Source organism: Vulpes vulpes, chromosome 2 (genome assembly GCF_048418805.1).
Source record: "Vulpes vulpes isolate BD-2025 chromosome 2, VulVul3, whole genome shotgun sequence".
Lineage (NCBI taxonomy): Eukaryota > Metazoa > Chordata > Mammalia > Carnivora > Canidae > Vulpes > Vulpes vulpes.
This window is the reverse complement of record NC_132781.1, coordinates 97,286,629-97,293,166: the sequence shown is the minus strand read 5'-3', so window position 1 is coordinate 97,293,166 and position 6,538 is coordinate 97,286,629. Positions and strand designations below refer to the sequence as shown.

Below are 6,538 nucleotides of genomic sequence, written 5' to 3'. Positions count from 1 at the left end.
GGGTACCGTCTCTGAGGGTCACAGGGAAATGGCTCGAGAGCTTCCAGAAACAGGAGGTTATGGACAAAAGTGTCAGGATCAGGCATAGGAAAGAAGAGGGCAGCAAGATGAGCACTATGAAGCCTCTGGGTGTCTTGGAGGCAGCAGTCAGACTTTGGGGGGTTGAGAAAGGATCTGGGGGTGAAATGGCAGTAAAAGGATACTTAGGAATTCTGAGGGGATGACCATGGGAAGAGGAGGTATCCTTTTAAACTGAGTAGGAAAGAAGATGAAAGCCTACTGAGATTTCTTTGAAATTCTTTACCAAACCATTCGAGAAATACGATTCTCAATCTCTGTGCTTTCAGATTTGCAATTTACTTTAAAGCTTTGCTCTAAGGCAAAATGTCCTTTGGTGGACAGGTCAAGAGATGATCCTTGGAAGTAATGCATTCCAGAGAGCATATTTGCATGACATTTTACTATTGTCATACTTCCCTCCAGCATACTGAAACTTTGCTTTATTCCGTTGTCCTCATCATTCCACAGATGGCACTCTTAAGGCTTTGGTATTTCCATCTTGTGATCTCTTTAGCGCAGAGACTCCACTCCATTCAGAAATTCTTCTGCCCCTTTGCAATTTGTAGTCACCTTTTCAAGGGAAGGGACCTCAGCCAAGCCCCTTAAGGCAGCTCAGCAAATGATGGTTCACTCAAGTTTAAGATTTGGGAATTAGGTTTCCTTATTAGAAACTGGAAAATACCCATAAAGGAAGCTTTACTAGCAGGAAGAAAAACAGTCACATTTCCTTGATTTAAAAAAAGAACAGGGGAAAATGCTTATTGTCCCTAAGAAGGGTTATTGCCAAAGCAAGATCCCCGGGACTTTCATAACAATTAGCCATAAACTCCCAAGGTTGCTGTGCAGGACCTCGTAATGGTCTCTTAGATCCCGGCAGGAAAAGCTGGAAAAGGTGGACACAGATACCGGTGTGGAGCTTCCTCAGAAACCAGAAAGGGAAGAGCAAGTTGATGAGAACACAGGATAAAATAAATTCCGTGCCTAGACGCAAGTGACAGACACAGCCCCGCAGGCGGAAAACGTGGCGCAAGTGTTATTTTAGTTAGAAAAAAAGGAAAGAAAATGGGATTCTAAAATTTAAAAAAGAAGCTGGAAGATAATAGCCTCTGCTGAAATTGAAGATTTTGGTGCCTTGCAAAAGGTGTGTAGAAAGAACAGACCCAGTGAGGGAATATAAGAGAAGATCTGCAGGTGCGTGGGTGTGAGGACTTTTTTTTCTCTCTCTCTTTTCTCGTTTTTGCCTGTAAAGACCCATTCCTAGTTAGGAGCGCAAAATCATTTGTATTCTTGCTTGGAGATAGCGATCCATATTGCACTTCGGCTTCTGAGATCTGGAGGACACAAACCACAGAAATTCTATTACCATAGTCCCCGATTCAGTGATAGAGATGAAATGGAGGGGACCGCTGGTATTGTTAACAGAGGGAGGAGGTTCCTAAATCTTAGTAGACATCATATTACAGTTTTGAGCACAGAGACATAAGTTTGAACGTATTTTGATATTCGGAAGGGAGTATATAAATGATGGTGGCTACTTTCTAGCCTTCAAAAGCTTAGGAGGGGTGGAAAAGCTCGCAGCGGTGGATTCTCCTTAGAATTTGAAAAATGCGAAACTGGACTCTTGCTCCCCAGCGAGGCTGGAGCTGATGGAGAGTCAGAGTGAACTCGCCTATTGGAAAGGCGTGTTTTCCAATATATCTTTATTTGATTTCTTCTTTACTTTTTAAAAGTATTTCCACCTGGCATTGTCTACCTTAATCTTCTGATTCAAAATGTTCGAATTTTGTGTGCATCCACTGCTAAACAGTCGAGAGACCCAGCTGCTAACAGGAAGGTTTTTGTTTTTTGTTTTTTTGTTTTTTTATTTTTTTGTTTTTTGTTTTTTTCTGCAGAATCTTACACTGTGTTTCTTCTTGAAGCCTGAAAGGCTCAGACATCATCTCTCCTTGGACAGTTTAAAGTTAGGCTCCTTGCTGCTGGGATGTTTACAACATGACTGTTTAAGGAGGGTTAATTAAAATGATGACATAAGCTCCCTGATTAAATAAATTCACCAGGATTCCCAGAAATGATGGAAATCCATACTCAGCTAGATTTATCTGCCATAAGATACACACACATTGATGTGTAATGTCCTTTTCTTTCTACGGCACACTTTGCCACAAGCACTTTGACAGAAGCCCATGAAGCAAACCCTGACACTAAGGTAACGTCCTAGATGAAGAGTGGGTTTGCTGTTGGTGATGGGAGTGCGTAGGGGTGACCTGCTGATTCAAATGTGTTCAGCTTCTACCTTCACAGATACCTCTCTGAGAGGTAGGAGGGAGCTCAGCGATTCCCTGTGTGCACCACCACTGCCGGGTACACCCCTTCCCTTCGTTTCAAGAAAAGTCCAGGTATTCTATATACTTTTTAAAGATTTTATTTATTTATCTGAGAGAGAGAGAGAGAGAGAACAAGCAGTAGAGAGGTGCAGAGGGAGAGGGACAGAGAGAGCTGTAGACTCCCCACTGAGCAGAGAGCCCCACATGGGGCTCCATCCCAGAACCCTGGGATCATGACCTGAGCTGAGGGTGGATGCTTAACTGACTGAGCCCCCCTGGTGCCCCTCTGCCCAGGTATTCTTGAAATCTACCAACGGAGGTAGAGATTATTGTTTTTGTTGTTAGTTTCCATTTCTAGCCCCCAGTTTTCCTCTGGGGAGTCATCCTACTATGAATCTCAGTCTATGTGGAAATGCTGGATCTGCCTGAGTTGGAGACATGCATGTAACTCAAGCCTGGAGAAACCCAATACTCCATTCTCCCAGTGCTTAGTTCAGGGGTGGCCAAGGGTCCCCATCAGAACCAACATGATGGAATCTCTGGATACCTGCAGGGTCTGTTGAAAGATGTATTATCTTTTCCCACTTGCCTTGCAGGTCTGGGAATGCAAGCGTAGAGCCATTGGCAGCCACTTTGTCATCATGAGGGGTGACTGACTGAGCATGGCATCCACACATGGGAGTCCAGTGGCATAATACATTCTTATGAAGAACTGAAACAATTTCCAGAATAAAGTAGTAACGCTGGTAAGCTAGCACAGGTCTGCCAGTGTGGTTCTTAGCTTTCCCTTGCCTCTGCCTCTGGTGTTCTTTTGAGAGCTTGCTCCCTTCTCATTTTCTCATGCCTTCTACTTACTCCTGGGTTATAATTACTGCTTTCTCTTTATGTGTGTCTTGGCTTCAGTGCTACTCTATACCTGGCTCCTGTTGTGTCTTTTTCCTAGTCAACATAATCAAGTAAGAAGGTCTAGTTGAGTTAGTCATTCACTACCCAGTACAGAGTGCTCCTGTTAGGAAAATATAAACTTTTGTTTAATACACACACGCCACATATTATAGCGGAGGAAAAACTTCTCTCCTCTTAGGTTCTATGGCTGTGCTTGAGAATTAAACTAACATAAGACAAATTATCAGGAGAAAAGCACAAGTTTTATTTAATATTTTTACATGCATATGGGAGTTTTCATAAGGAAAGTGAAAAAACCTAAGAAATTATTAGGCCGGAAGCTTACATACCTTTTTAAACAAAGAACAACAAATTGTGAAAATGTGACAGGACAAGGAGGCATGGGCTGGAGCAGTAAATTGTGTGACAGTGACTAGGAAGTCTATGGGGGAACTAATGGAAGGTAAGAATTGTTTTAGTAGGTGGTTTCTAAAAGATCCATTTTGGTGTCAACTCTGAGTCTCCAGTGATAAGAATGTTCTTCTCTTCCTGGTACAGGGAGGGCACACTTCTCTTGGGAAACTTCATGACCTGCTTTTAGGTACAAAAGAGGAAGACAAGGTTGCCTGGGTGGCTCAGTTGGTTGAGCATCTGCCTTTGGCTCAGGTCATGATTTCAGGGTCCTGGGATTGAGCTCCACATCAGGCTCCCTCATCAGTGAGGAGTCTGCTTTGCCCTCTCCCTCCACTCATGCCCTCTCTCTCTCTTTCTCAAATGAATAAAAATCTTAAAAAAAAAAAAAGAAAAAAAGAAGAAAAGACAGAGATGGCTCTCTGTCTTCCATCTGTGGTTTCCCAAGTGCCTTCCACTCAAAATAATCAATATGCCAAAGTGGCAATTTTAGGGGATAGCATGTTCTGAAGTCCTTCACTACTTTTTTGTAATATACAAGTAGAATCTATGCTTTTAATATTATTTTTTGAGCACCTACTATATACTAGGCATTGTTCTATACACATTAACCCATATTTACTCATTTTATTCTCATAAAGACCCACCATATATCTAGTAAGTAGAGGAGCTGTATTCAAATCTCTAGACTTCATACTTTTCCTTTATAATGACCTGAGCTTACTTGGCCACAGTATGTCACAGGCCATTGGCTCCCTTCGTGTTGTAGGTATACATGAGGATCTCTTTGTGCCAGGGGCCAGACTTGGGCAGATCACCTCTGCCCAGTGTGGCATGGTGGCCAATAGGTAGGAAAGGACCTCTCTCCTCCTGGGTCTCTTCCCCAGTATTTGTGAGAAAAATACGTAACTTTCAGTAATTGTTTCCTCTTTCAACAAGAGTATTTGGTCAAACTTCCTCCCAAGGATTGGGGACACATTGCAAGCTGCTTCTGTTCCCCTTGCTCCTCCCAACTGCGGCCAGCCCACTCACATTCCCCTCTCTGTGTGTATCACATCCATCTTCTTCGTGGCACTTATCACTGCGCTGACTTATATCTATTTTCCTGTGTGTGTGTGTGTGTGTGCGTGTGTCTCTCTCTAACATTTATCTTCTCCATTTCCACCAGGGCTAGAAATGTACAGTTTCATCACTGCTGATTCATCAGCAGATTTTGAATAAATGAACAAAGAAATGAATGAATGAACCCCTTATCTGGATTTCTCCTTTAGGGAAAGACAGGTCTAAAATAGAGGTGAAGAGGGTGGTGCTCAAGAACTATAACAAATGACCTAGGATGGCAAAGAAGATGACTACATTGCTACATAAGCTATGGCAGCCAAATCAAGTTGGATAGTATCTCTGGTTAATATTGCACAAGACAGATGCTGTACAGATAAGGTGAGCATGTGTCCCAGTTTGCTTGGGACAATCCTGGTTTATCTCTGATGACCTGGCATCCTGTCTTGGTTAGCATTTGTCTGGGATAACTTGATTATATTTCAAACATTGATGACCTGTCTCCCTTTTCCTGGCTCCTTCTAGGCCTAAAGGAACTTATACCTCTCTTTCAAGGGTAACATGAGTGTGGATTGGAGTTGCTGACAACACCAAGTGTGCTCAGCCCTGGTCCCCTGACTCTCAACCCCCGGTGCTTGGGGGAGAAGCACCCCAACTTACCACTCATGATGACTACTTGCTCTGCCAGCCAAATGTGCCACAGACAATGCCACTTGATTCAACATGTACCAGGGTACAACTGCAGTTGAGGGAATCTGGGGAAAATTATAGATTAGGTGGGTGTGAAATATCTGTGGGAAATAGCACATCCTTTCATTCTCCAAAGTAGGAATTGTATGGATACCTTTTCTAGAAACCTCATTCTTTCTTATTTTTTTTAATTTTTTCTTTCTTTATTATTTTTAATCGCATTTCCCCTTTATATTTTTTGTAGATATTTGTGGTTCTGAAATTTGTATTTACAAATGGCCTATTAAGCACTCAGATTCCAGGACTCACTTATAGATATTAAGATCCAATAGATCTAAGGTGGCACCAAGGAATCTGCATTTTCAACATCTTTGCTTCAAGATTCTGACACAAGTCATCCACAGAACATACTAGGAGAAAAGCACATATCTGCACAGAGGGGCAGTGCATTCCCAATGGTTAGGCATGGAGGCAGAAAGAATTTCAAGTCTGATTGAGGATCCTGGGACCTGAGGAGGAGGAAAGATGCAAATCAAATTATAGCCAACTTCCTGAACCTTCTCCTAGGCTCATCTGTGCAATTCTTTGTAAAATCCAGGTTTAGGGGATTCCTGGGTGGCTCAGTGGTTTGGCGCCTGCCTTCGGCCTGGGGCATAATCCTGGAGTCCTGGGATCGAGTCCCGTATCAGGCTCCCTGCATGGAGCCTGCTTCTCCCTCTGTCTGTGTCTCTGCCTCTCTCTCTATCTGTGTCTCTCATGAATAAATAAATAAAATCTTAGAAAAAAAAATCCATGTTTAGCAAGCCCCCTGCTGAGTCAGTTCAGTAAGAGTCCTCCATCCTCCACATCTGATCACACTCAATACATGATTGAGTCCCTCCTCTTCTGCCATCTCACAAGCCTGTCTTCAGCAAAGATCCTGAAAGGCCAGACTCCCCCTTACTCCTGATGTTTTCTTTTAGAAACTCTCCATCCATTGATGGCACCCTGCTCCTAGACTATAAACTCCCACCTGCCCCTGCTGCATGAGGCGTTACATCTGGTTCTATACTGAGGTCTCTCTTCTCCTATTATAATAGTCCCGAATAAAATCTGTTTTTACTGTTTAA

At 42.9% G+C, this 6,538-nt stretch overlaps 1 long non-coding RNA gene across 2 annotated transcripts; it reads left to right on the top strand.

Moving 5' to 3' along the window:
- The first annotated feature begins 1,057 nt into the window (after positions 1-1,057).
- Positions 1,058-6,538, top strand: LOC112931130 (uncharacterized). 2 transcript variants are annotated; one of them, XR_011998187.1, is made up of 5 exons: positions 1,058-1,251; positions 2,362-2,456; positions 2,981-3,130; positions 4,952-5,120; positions 5,265-6,538. It is a non-coding gene; the product is annotated as an uncharacterized lncRNA (long non-coding RNA). The 2 variants fall into 2 exon arrangements; XR_003237287.2 differs by lacking the exon at positions 2,362-2,456 and having other exon boundaries at positions 1,061-1,251.